Genomic DNA, 13537 nt, shown 5'->3' on the forward strand with positions numbered 1-13537 from the left:
AGCATGTATTGTCAGAAAATTTTGTTTATTTTTCATTATTTTTTCCCCAAATATAGGAAAAAAGCTAGTTATAGAAATGCACAAAGTGGCAGGAGGCTATAGCTCAGTGTTACAGTGCACGACTAGCATGCATGAGATCTTAGGTTCAATCCCCAGTACCTCCATTAAAAAAAAAAATTTTAAAAAAACCTAACCACTCCCCCCACAAAAAAACCACTAAATAAATTTTTAAAAATAAAAAATAAACACACAAAGTACAGAAGGGTTTTTATGTCATTCATTCTGAGCAGCGGCTGCAAGGAACATACAGCAGAGAGGAGTGACAGACACCACGCCTGCCTTCCTGGAACTGATATCCTGGCAGGAGAGAAAGGCAGGCACCCCATCCCTAGGAGGGAGGCAGCGAGGGCAGCCTGGCCTGGGGGAGGCAGGGCAAGGCAGGGTCTCTAGGGAAGGGAAGATTAAGCTGGTGAAGGAAGCAGAGGCTGCAAAGTGAGTGGGGCTGGCCACCAGGAAAGAAGATTCTTGGAAAGTTAAGAAGTCTGTGCAAAGGTCCTGAGGCAGGAGGGGACAAAGCTGGCTGGACGAAAGGAGAGACGGCCTGTGGGCTCCACGAGAGAACAGATCAGGCAGGTGGGATGGGGTCAAACAATGCAAGGTATTGTGAGCGTGTTGTGTCAGGACTGGAAAACTTCAGCCTTGGAAGAGTGAGCACCACTGAAGGGTTTTCAACAAGAGAATGAAAGTATAAAACCACCCGAATCCCATCATCGGACATGACAACTGTCAATGCCCTGCTGTGGTTCCTTGAGAACTTTTGTCCAGGCACCTGTGTTCACAAGCACAGACTTACAACCCTTCCAGGTGGGGAACCAGACCACACAGTCCCTATCCTAGTTTGCTTTTCCCTCTTCACATTCTGGGGTGGTCATCATTTTAGGTCAATGAAAGTGGCTCTGCGGCATTATCTAAGTGGCAGCTGAGCAGATCATTTTATTAAGAGGCCAAAATTTAGTTGACAGACAGCTTCTGTTGATAGACAGCTACGTTGTTACAATTTTCCTCCTTTTGTAGACAAACCACAATGACCATCCTGGAGCGAGCATCACCCCGGATTTTCCCTTCCAGCTCAGCACGGCTGAATTCTCATCTCGTCAACTCTTTGGTCGTCCCAGAGGCCTGGCTTGCCCTTGCTCTGAAGGTTTGGCATCTGAGAGCCAGTTGGGTTAAAAAAGATGTCGGGCTTGTTTTGGCAGGGGCAAAGCTGGCAGTTTCTACCCTGACCCAAAGCAGATGGTGGAACCCAGAGAGATATTAGAATTAAGAGGGAACTGGCAGCTGGGTCTTCCTGTGGGAATCAGGGAGGCCAGTAAGGATGAATTAAATGTTAAACCAAAAAAAAAAAAAAAAAAAGGTGAAATGAGCTGGAATCCAGCCACAGGCTCGTCTCGCATTTGACAGCAGCACATATGTCCAGGAGCTGGACTCTCAGAGGGAGAGTTCAGGGGAGCCATGCTGTGGGGCTGAGAAACAGGATCTACAGGCCCAGCCCTCCTGCCCACCTCGTCCCCCATCTCCCACCCATGCTTACTGTGCTCCAGCCTCCCTGGCCTCTTGGCTCTTACCTGACTCCACCGGGCCCATCCAAGGACCTCTGCACTGGCTGGGCCCTCCTCATGGAATGCTCCTCCCCGTATCTTCCCCTGGATGGAAACTTCTCACCATTCAGGTTTTGTTCCTCTGTCCTCTCTCCAGGAAGCCACCACCAAACATCCTGCTTAAAGTAGTCCTTCCTGAGGGGTGGGGATATCTCAGTGGTAGAATGCATGCTTAGCACACACAGGGTCCTGGGTTCAACCCCCAATACCTCCATTAAAAAAAAAAAGGTGGGGGGAAAACAGTTCAGTAGTAGAGCACATGCTTAGCATGCACAAGGTACTGGGGACTGAACTCCATTAAAAACAAAAGAAAGAAAGTAAAACAAAAGCAGTCCTTCATCCCAGCACCACCCCCAGGACTGTCTATCAAATCTTCCTCTTGATGTTCTCCAGAGCACCCATCAAAAGCATCTTGTGTTTTGTTTGACTTGTTTAGGGTCTATAGTCCTTCTAGAATGTAATCTCTATGAAGACAAGGATCTCAATAGGGATCTCAAATTTGAAAAGATACATGCACCCCCAGGTTCATAGCAGCACCTAAATGTCTATCAACAGATGACTGGACAATGAAGCTGTGGTATATGTATACGAAGGAATACTACTCAGCCATAGAAAAGAATAAAACAATGCCATTTGCAGCAATATAGATGGACCTGGAGATCATCATTCTAAGTGAAGCAAGCCAGAGAGAAAAAGAAAAATACCGTATGATACCACCCATATGTGGAATCTAAAAAAAGAAAAAAGAAGACACTAATGAATTCGTCTATAAAACAGAAACAGACTCTCAGACATAGTAAACAATTTTATGGTTATGGGGTTGGGGAAGCAGAGTGGGAAGGGATAAAGTGGGAGTTTGAGATTTGCAAATATTAACTATTATATACAAAAATAAACAAGTTTCTTCTGTATAGCACAAGGAACTATATTCAATACCTTGTAATAACCTTTTAATGAAAAGAGTATGAAAACAAACGTACGTATGTATGTATATGTATGACTGGGACATTATGCTGTACACCAGAAACTGACACATTATAACTGACCATACTTCAGTTAAAAAAAAAAAAAAGGCAAGGCTCTCATAGTCCTTCTTCCTTCTTACATCCCCATCACTCAGCCCACTGCCTAGACCAAAGAGCACACAGTGTGTGTCTGATGAATGAATGAATGAAAGAGTGGAGTCACACAGCCCTGGGTTCAAATTCCAGCTGGGCCACAACCTGGCATAAACGGTTAAGTATTCTAAGTCAGTTCCTTATATTTTTTTAGCAGGTATGAGAAAAGCTCCCACTGCACTAGGTTGTCACTAGGGTGAAGGGAGATGCCACCTGTGAACCTGAGCCCAGTACCGGGCACAGCAAGTATCCAGGGAAGCAGAGGAGTCTTTCCAGAGCAAAGCCAGAGACATCAGGCTCTGCTGCTGCCTTCCGTTCCTCCCTGAACTTCCAGATCCATAATTTTACCCCGAACAGGTACAGCACAGGTCTCTTTATGGCTGAGATGGACAGTTGAAGGTAATTATCAAACAGGTTCCGGGGACCAAAGTATTGTTAATTGTCACTTGTTTACAACTGCTCAAAGATGTGTCTTCAAAAACTAACAGGGCCTCCAAGGCAGGTTCTGACTTACTCATTAAGGCAGGAAACAAGCTTCTATCCACCGTTTCGTAGAGCTGTAAATGCCGATGAGAACAGCCAGTGAGTCCACACCCACGGGCTGCCCAGTGCTGCGAATTATTTACAGAGCTTAATATTTGCATTATTGGACGTGTCTCTCCTTGAATTCTCAAACTCCCAGCAAGAAGCCTCTCGCCTTATCTCATTAGCTGCTCCATGAATGGAAGTCAGGTGACAACTCCTCTGTTACACAGGGTGGGTAGCAAAAAGGCCTCCCTTTTTCCAGAATGGAAAAGAGGAACCACGTAGTTTTCAAGGCATAGTGCTCCCTCTGGTGGTCATTACTCAAACTGCAACACTAGTATCCACACCACTCACACCTCAAGTGCCTGCTCCCAGGAAACTACGGGAACTGGCCTTGGGGACACAGAAAAGACCTTTTGCTCCAGCTGAATGAAGGATAATCTCCTCTCACATAGGTCTTTTATTAAGTTATAAGTGAGAGGATGGAGGGTAATGGGGACACACTCTTGAGATAATGGCAATTAAGGCTGTTGCCAAGATGAGGTCACACCTCAAATCAAATGTATTGCTGTGAATGTCAAAGCCGACTTGAACCTTGAGGGGAAGGGGGTGTGGGGGGAGGATTCAGGTTTGTTTATGCTGAAAAGAAAGGGCTTCCTGTTGCAAAGACCAGATCTGAAGGGCTCAGAGCTTCGTTGGGCCGCCAACATTTCTTACGCAATCCCTTTTGATGACTGGTGCAAACTCATGGAACTACGTGGAGGTGATTTCCCTGGAAATTCACCTGGGCGGAGAATGAAGGGAAATTGAGGCTTGGGGCAGAAAGCTGGGGCTGGGTCCTGCCAAGCAGGAGACAGATGGTGGCTGAGCAATGGTTGCCTGGACCATCCACTCAAAGGCAGATTCTAGACTGTTTGAATTGGGGGTGTGGTGCAGAGGAGGCTCCAGCATTGCTGGAAGTCAGATCACAGAAAAACCCCACCCAGTTCACTCCTCTTAACAACTTGCTAAATGTGCATTTGTTTCCCAACCAGAAATCAGTACCTCTCCCCACCTTCTTGATACGGGTTTTCTGCTGGTAAAGTTGAAAAATGCCCAGTTCTCTTTCTTACCCTGTTCTGAACAATAGCTAGACTCCTTCCAACTCCTCATCATCCCTACCTATCGAAATTCCCCCTTGTTCATTCTAAGCGTCCAAAAACTAGACACGTGTCTGAAGTCCATCAAGGGGAGACCAGCTGACTCAAGTATGTCTTCCACTCTCTGAACAACTCTGTACTATTAGAAGAAATGAGTGTAAACTCTGTCCACTGATCATGTGCAGGGTGGCTATGTACTGAGGGAGAAAAGCTGTGGAGTTCTGTGCAGGACCTGCCGTAAGTGGGCATCTATGTTTGTGATGTATTTGTACAAACAACAGTAGGATACATGTTACAACCAATGCCACAGAAATACAAAATATCATAAGAGAATACTATGAACAACTATATGGAAACAAACTGGATAAACTAGAAGAAATGGACAAGTTTCTGGAAACATACAGTCCACCAAGACTGAATCAAGAAGAAACAGATCACTTGAACAGGTGGATCACTAGAAATGAAATAGAATTTAGCTGCAAATACTAACCAATATATATAAAATAGATGAACAAGTTTATACTGTATAGCACAGGGAACCATGTTCAATATCTTGTAGTAACTTATGGTGAAAAAGAATATGAAAACAAATATATGTATGTTCCTATATGACTGAAGTATTGTGCTGGACAACAGAAATTGACACAACATTGTAAACTGACTATACTTCAATAAAAATATATTTTAAAAAAATAGAACTAGTGATTAAAAAAAAAAACCTCCCTGCAAACAGAAGACAAAAGTCCAGGACCAGAGGGCTTCACTGGGGAATTCTACCAAACATACAAAGAACTCATACTGGTCCTCCTCACTTTTCCAAAAGATTGAAAAGGAGGGAGTACTCCCAAACTCACCCTGATAACCAAAACCAAAGACACTACAAAAAACAGAAAATTACAGGCCAACATCACTGATGAACATAGATGCAAAAATCCTCAACAAAATATTAGCAAACAGAATCCAACAGCACATAAAAAAGATCATACACCATTACCAAACTGGATTCATCCCAGGGACACAAGGATGATTCAACATATGCCAATCAATCAATGTGATACACCACATCCACAAAAGAAAGGACAAAAACGACATGATCATCTCAATAGATGCAGAAAAAGCATCTGATAAAATTCAACACCCGTTTACGATAAAAATCCTTACCAAAGTGGGTATAGAGGCGATGTATCTCAACATAATAAAAGCTATTTATGACAAACCTACAGCCAGCATAGTACTCAACAGTGAAAAACTGAAAACCTTCCCACTAAAATCTGGAACAAGGTTGCCCACTCTCACCATTTCTATTCAACATAGTCTTGGAAGTCCTAGCCACAGCAAAAAGGCAAGAAAAAGAAATAAAAGGGATCCAATCATAAAAGAAGAGGTAAAATTGTCACTGTATGTGGACATATGATACCATATATAGAAAACCCTAAAAGCTCCACAAAAAAACTACTAGTGCTAATAAAAGAATTCAGCAAGGTAGCAGAATACAAGATTAATGTACAAAAAATTAGTTGCATTTCTTTACACTAACAATGAATCAACAGAAAAGAAAGTAAAGAAACAATCCCTTTTAAAATTGTATCCAAACAATAAAATACTTAGGAATAAATATGACCAAGGAGGTGAAAGACTTATACATGAATAACTACACAGCACTGATTAAGGAAATTAAAGAAGAATTAAAGAAATAGGAAGATATCCCATGCTCTTGGATTGCAAAATACAATATTGTTAAAATGGCCATACTGCCCAAGGCAATCTACAGATTTAATGTGGTCCCTATCAAATTACCCAGGACATTGTTTTGTTTTTGTTTTTACAGAACTGGAACAAATGATCCTAAGATTTATATGGAATCACAGAAGACCCAGAATTGCCAAAGCAATATTGAAGAAAAAGAATGAAGCTGGAGGAATAACCCTCCCAGACTTCAGACAATATTGCTGAGCTACAGTTGTCAAAACAGCATGGTATTGGCATAAAAACAGAAATGTGGATCAATGGAACGAAACAGAGAGTCCAGAAATAGATCCACAGACCTATGGTCAATTAATCTTCGACAAAGGAGGCAAGAATATACAATGGAGAAAAGACAGTCCCTTCAACAAGTGCTGTTGGGAAAACTGGACAGCAGCTTGTAAATCAATGAAGGTAGAACACTCCCTCACTCCATACACAAAAATAAACTCAAAATGGCTTAAAGACTTAAATATAAGACAAGACACAATAAATCTCCTAGAAAAAAACATAGGCAAAACATTCTCCAACATAAATCTTAGCAATGTTCTCCTAGGGCAGTCTACCCAGGAAATAGAAATAAAAGCAAAAATAAACAAATGGGACCTAATTAATTCATAAGCTTTTGCACAGCAAAGAAAACCATTAGCAAAACAAAATGACAACCTATGGAATGGGAGAAAATATTTGCAAATGGTGCAACTGATGAAGGCTTAATTTCCAGAATACATAAACAGCTCATACAACTTAATAACAACAACAAAAAAAAACCAATCCAAAAATGGGCAGAAGACTGACCTCAACAAGAAGTTCTCCAATGAAGATACACAAATGGCCAATCAGCTTATGAAAAAATGCTCAATATCACTAATTATCAGAGAAATGCAAATCAAAACCACAATGAGGTATCACCTCACACCAGTCTGTATGGTCATCATCAAAAAGAACACAAATAACAAGTGTTGGTGAGGATGTGGAGAAAAGGGAACCCTTGTACACTGTTGATGGGAATGTAAATCGGTGCAATCATTGTGGAAAACAGTATGGATGTTTCTCAAAAAAAACTAAAAATAGAATTACCATATAGCCAAGCAATCCCACTCCTGGGCATACATATGAAAAAAATCCAGTAATTTGAAAAGATACATGCACCCCAATGTTCATAGTGGCATTACTTACAGTTGCCAAGATTTGAAAACAACCTAAATGTCCATCAGTGGATGAACAGATAAATAAGATTTGGTATATATACACAAAGGAATACTACCCAGCCATAAAAAGAATGAAATTTTGCCATTTGCAGCAATATGGATGGACTTGGATGGTATTTTGCCAAGTGAAATAAATCAGAGAAATACAAATACTGTATGATATCACTTACATGTGGAATCTGAAAAGTACAACAAACCAGTGAATATAACAAAAAAGAAGCAGACTCACAGAAAACAAACTAGTGCTTTCCAGTGGGTGGGGAGAGGCAATATAGTTTTGGGGAAGTGGGAGGTATAAACTATTGGGTGTAAGATAGGCTCAAGAATGTATTGTACAACACGGAGAATATAGCAATATTTTTTAATAACTGTAAGTGGAAACTCACATTTAAAAACTTATAGAAGTAAAAACTGTTAAAAGAAAAAAAAGTCCACAAACAATAAATGCTGGAGAGGGTGTGAAGAAAAGGGAACCCTCCTACACTGCTGGTGGGAATGTAGTTTGGTGCAGCCAATATGGAAAACAGTATGGAGATTCCTCAAAAAACTAAAAACAGACTTAACCATATAATCCAGCAATCCCACTCCTGGGTATATATCTGGAGAGAACTCTAATTCAAAAACATAAATGCACCCCAGTGTTCATAGTAATCCTATATACAATAGCCAAGACATGGAAGTAACCTAAATGTCCATCAATTGATGACTGGATAAAGAAGTTGTGGTATATTTATACAATGGAATACTACTCAGCCATAAAAAAGAATAAAATAATGCCATTTACAGCAACATGGATGGACTTGGAGGTCATCACTGTAAGTGAAGTAAGCCAGAAAGAGAAAGAAAAATACCATATATCAGTTTCTTCTGTATAGCACAGGGAACTGTGTTCAGTATATTGTAATAACCTTTAATGAAGAAGAATATGAAAATTAATGTGTGTGTATATGCAAGACTGGGACATTGTGCTGTATACCAGAGATAGACACATTGTAATTGACTTACTTCAATTTAAAAAAAAAACTTTTTTTTTTTAAAACAGTAGTCTACATAGAGCTGAGATGGCTACTTCAAGGGGGCAGGATGGGGAATGGGGAGGGGAGCAGTTTCCTCCTCCTCTGGATCTCATTAGTTTAAGGTGATCCAGTCCCTTCCACAGGCATTTTCCCATGTCAGGTGGAGCCCAAAGGCCCTTCAGAGAAGCCTTTCCCTCTCTCTCGCCTATATTTCCCCCATGGAGCTGCTGCTAGTTTTCTCTGGCTGATTTTAGGACTCACAGACAGGCCTGCTCTGCCCCTAGGTTTTGAACATTTGAGCCCCTACACCTGGACCAGCCTGGCCTGCAAAGGGTGCTCAATAAATGCTTCCAAAGCTCAGGAATGGGAAGAATCATTCAATAAATCATTTGGGGATAAAGTCCTAACAACTGGGAGAAATGACTAGAAATGCGCAGAAACTAAACTCCAGGTGAATTAAACAACTCGATTTAAAGGACCAACTATTCAGTCAGCTGCAGAGGTTCCCAAACATTAGGCGAGTATCAGCACCACCTGGAGGGCTTGTGAAACACGCGTCCTGAGCCCCACCCCGAGTTTCTGACTGGGCAGGTCTGCAGTGAGACCTGAGCGCCTGCAGGTCTAACAAGTTCCCAGGTGACACTGATGCTGCGAGCCCAGGGACCACACAGCCCCACACGGAGAACGCCACTCTATGACAATAGGAAAAGCTACTCCCTTTTCAGCAAAGGAAGAAATTACAGAGAAGTGAGATTGGACCTGCGGTTCCCAGGCGTGGTTACTCATCAGAATTACACCCCTGCCTTCAGTTTCCTGAAATACATAGTCCCAGGCCTGTGACCACCTAAAGCTGAGGGTAGAGCCCAAATATCTGCATTTTTGGAAACAAATTCCCCCAGGTGAGTCTAAGGCTCAGCCAGATTTGGAAGCGGCTGAATTTACCTGTACATGTTGTAAAACTTCACAGGATGAAAAATAACACTAGACTAGGGGAAAAAAAGGTAGGATTTGCAAGGAGTAGGGTAGAAGGTTAAGTGACTGCAATCTAGACAGACAGGTGGTTCAAATGTTCAAGAAAAACTTCAAATCCCCAGTAGTTAAACAGATAAAGACTTGAAAAGACCGTTCAAAGCCACCAAAGCAATTGTCCATCAGAGCCCTCTCGAACTCTCTGGAACTCTGTGCAGGCGACCTCTCTGATCAAATAATTCCCTTTGCTTCCCTCCTGTGGATCTCATGCGCCCAGAGGGGAGGTTTTAGAGAAAAAGGGTCTCTCCCCAGCTTGTTTCCATCCATCCAGCTCTGAGAAAAGCCCTGCAGGGTTCCCAGGCCACCTGAGAAGAGAAGGGGCGGCAACAGCCATCCGAACAGCATCAGGAACAGCAAGTTCCCGCCCTAAGTCAGTCAGGGTAGCAGCAAAAGCTTAGGTTCGGTCTCATTTAACTCCTGTGAGGAAGTCCTTTTTACTTTACATGAGGACGCCCAGGCGCAGAAAAGTTTCAACAGTATCAGTGGCAGAGACAAAAGGAAGTTTGGGGCTCTCAAAGTTTTCATAAGCATCTCACTCCACCACCATTCTTTAAAAACGACACTTTCTAGTTCATGTGAAGTCCAGTGTAAGGGCGGCTTCAAGGCCCAGCCCCTAGAATGCCCCCTGAAGACCCTCCAAGCCAGCAGTAAATCAAACCCAGACAGACGCCATTTCTTGGCCCAGGTATGGGCCCCTCACCTGACCTCCTAATGCATCCATGAGCGTGTACAGTGATCCCCACTTCACAGACAAGAAAACCGAAGTCCAAAAAGTGGCTCGATTTACCTGAGGGCACACGGGATTCCGGGAGTCCAGGCTGTTTTCCAAAACAGAAGGTGCGGCTTCAAGCCAGGTGACTACAGTTTCCTGTCTGGAGTCTTCCCAGCTCCCCATGAGTCGCGCCAGGCCGGGGTCGCCCCGAGGAGGGGGGCGGGGAGCAGCAGGGAGCGGTCCTCACGGTCGGGCTCCAGGCCCGGTCGGCCCCCCGGGGCTGAGGGGGAGCAGGAGGCCGAGGTCGCCCCGGGGTGGGGAAGGGCGGGGAGCAGCAGGGAAGGGCCCCCACAGTCGAGGCTCCAGGCCGGGGTCGGCCCCGGGGGAGGGGGAGCAGCGGGGAGGAGTCGCAGGCCCCCGGCGTCTGGGCAGGAGGCTGGGTCCGCGCGGCGGCCGCGGTCTGGAGCACGCGGGGCACACAGCCCCGCAGGCCCCTGGGAAGGGGCGGGCCCTGCCCTCTGCCCTCTGCCCTCTGCCCTCTGCCCTCTGCCGCACAGGTGGGCCTCCTGAGCGCTGTGGCTCACGGCGAGGCTGATTGGAAGCAGGAGGGAAGGCCTGGGAAAAACAGCCCCCTCCGCCTGGGCCCCCAGGGCTGCCTGGGGCCGAAGTGGCTCAGACCCCCTCTGCATCCCTCTGTCACACCTGTGCGGTGTCCTGCTAGGGTGACCGAGTAAAAAACTGCGCACATACACACGCACGCACGCCCACGCGTACACGTACAGCATGCCCAGTTCAATGTGCATGTCAGATACACAACAAAATTCTTTTAGCTTAAGTATATCCCAAACAGTGCATGAGACATACACTAAAAAGTTATTGTGTCTGTGAAATTCCACTTGGTCCTGTGTTTTCCCTGGCAGCCCTATTTGCCTGCCTCCCCAGGCCTCAAGGGGCATAGAGCTCGGCTTGTGAGTAACTGGCTGGAGGCCCCTTCAACCCCCTCCAAAAGCAGACACCCACTCCTCCCCTCAGCTTAGAGACAGATCTGCTCTGGGTCTTGCCAAGCACTTCAGTGAGGTGCTAAGCTCTGACGTTTCCATTGTGATTTCTTCTTTGGCCCGTAAGTTACTTAGAGACAGTTTTACATTTCTAAACACGTGAGGGCTTTTCGTGTGTTTTTTAAATTATTAGTCTAACTTAACTGCGGGGAGGGGGCAGGGGCGGGGGAGGGACTTGCTCTGTGCAGCTCTCTACCCGCTTCCCTCCGCTCCAGACTTGCTGGAGGGTTGTTATTTCTGCTCTTCAAGTGGAAGTCATGGCCTCAGATCCAAGACTGTCCAGGTTCACCAGCATTTCTCCTTCCCTCTCCCAGACCCACAACATGAGGAGCAGAAATAATAACCTTCCGCGTCCCCACGTGGCGAGAACAGGCCAACCACGGGCAGGTCACGTGGCAAGGTTTCTTCTGGAGCCTGTGCTCCAGTCCAGAAGTTGAGTTGCTGGGTGGGGATGGTGGGAGGGACCCTGGAGACGCCCTGGTCCAGTGCTTCTATGACTGTCATCAGCATCAGAGTCCCCAGGACCCTTATTTAAAATTCACATTCCCAGGAACCCCCACAAGAGCCTCAGAACCCCCAGGCTGGGGCCTGGGCATGTGTATTCAAAGCTCTCCTAGTGAGTCTGATGCCCACCCCTGGGTAAAAACCGCTGCTCTGGTCTAACCCCCTGCATCCTACCGCTGGGAAACCAAGACCAGGGAGCAAGTGACCCAGCAGATGATGACAGGGTTGGGGCAGCGACTCACAGGTGGGACCTCCCAACCCAGCAGCCTCCCCAGGAATTCCTTAAAGCAACTTTCCTCTGCATCATCGTGTTCTCTCACACTGTCAGTTTATCAGGCTGAGTTGTTTAAAATAAATGAACAACAGTAACACACTTTGAGGCTGGAATGATAAAGGCCACTAGACCTTGGGGGCAGGCCGCGCTATTCCAATACACTTTGCCTCTTTGAATCCTCACAAGGGGCAAAACTGTGATTGTGCCCACTTCATAGATTGAGAAATAGAGACCTTGAGCAGACACCTGATTTGGCTGGGCTCAGGCAGAACTAAGGCACAACATGGCTGCTGCCTCTGGGCCCCTAAGAGCTAAGGGTACCTGTGAGATTCTGGGTTGAACGTATCTGAGAGTAACGTATTTAAGCATCAGATCAACCCTGGGAAGTAGAAACTATTCTTATTCCCGTTTAACTGATGGCTCACTGACATTAACATGCACTGAGGTTTATATGCAGCCGGTGCCTCACCAGCTGTTGTTTTCATGCCTCTTGTCATTTAATCCTTTCAAAAGTAGGTTCTGCTTCCCTACCCATCTTAGAGATTGGGAAGCTGCGGCTTGGCCACGTGAGGAACTTGCCCAAGTGGGCACAGTGGCCTCCACCCTGATGCTCCTATTCTTGAGAATGTGGGCTCCCACAGGGCATGGCTCCGGCTTTGCACCCAGTTCCCCCAGGACCACGCACAGCAGTGGGCTCATGGTAGGTCTTTAATTAATCCAATCCAATGCAATTAAACCCAACTCCATGCAACAGCCTGAACCATTAAGCCTCCCCTGGAAACCAATAGAACCTGCTATTCAGACCTCGCCTCCCCAGGGCCCAGGACAGGGTGTGGCACCTGGAGTCATGGCTTCCAGGAAGGAGGCAGTCTTAAGTGAGTAGGTCATAGGACCCAGGTCAAAGTTCACAGTAATTTGCATGTATATGAGGTAAGAAATAAATGTACGCATGCGCCAGTAGCATGAGTCAGCATTATGAACGCTACACATACGCGGGCATTAGCAAAGGACAAGTGCGTACACCTTAGCACGTGCGCCACCTGCTTGTACTGTAATAAAGTGCTGTTTTGCTCCATGTCCGCTCCTCAGGCAGTATGCCGGCTCCTCGCACTTTCTTCCAGTTGGGCTGCTCACCTCCTCAAATCCCTCTTCAGCCTCCCTTGGCTGATAGAGGTGCTCTTTCCTCCTGTGTGACCTTGGGGAGGGTCAGCAGGAAGGCCTCTGTGTCAGCTATGCAGCAAACCCCTCTGCAGGCGTGTGGCCCTTCGGAGACTGCAGAGCAGAGAGCAGAAGGCTTGTTTTGAAATGACACCCCCGCAACCCTGCTCACCCTCCTACACTGCCGGTCCCTGGTCCAGAACCAGCAGCCCGGGGACTTCCCTCCTGCCAAGAGGCTTCTAGCTCCAAGATCTTCAGGCTCAAAGCTCAGTCCCCTGAAGGGACTTGGTCTAAACTCACCAAGGAGCTCTTTGTTTTCCGTGAAGCTCTTAAATGGGCTATTGTCTCTCACCTCCGCCTGCCCTGGAGACGGGGCCTTCCCAAGTCTCTCC

Source organism: Camelus dromedarius, chromosome 17 (assembly GCF_036321535.1).
Source record: "Camelus dromedarius isolate mCamDro1 chromosome 17, mCamDro1.pat, whole genome shotgun sequence".
Taxonomy (NCBI): domain Eukaryota; kingdom Metazoa; phylum Chordata; class Mammalia; order Artiodactyla; family Camelidae; genus Camelus; species Camelus dromedarius.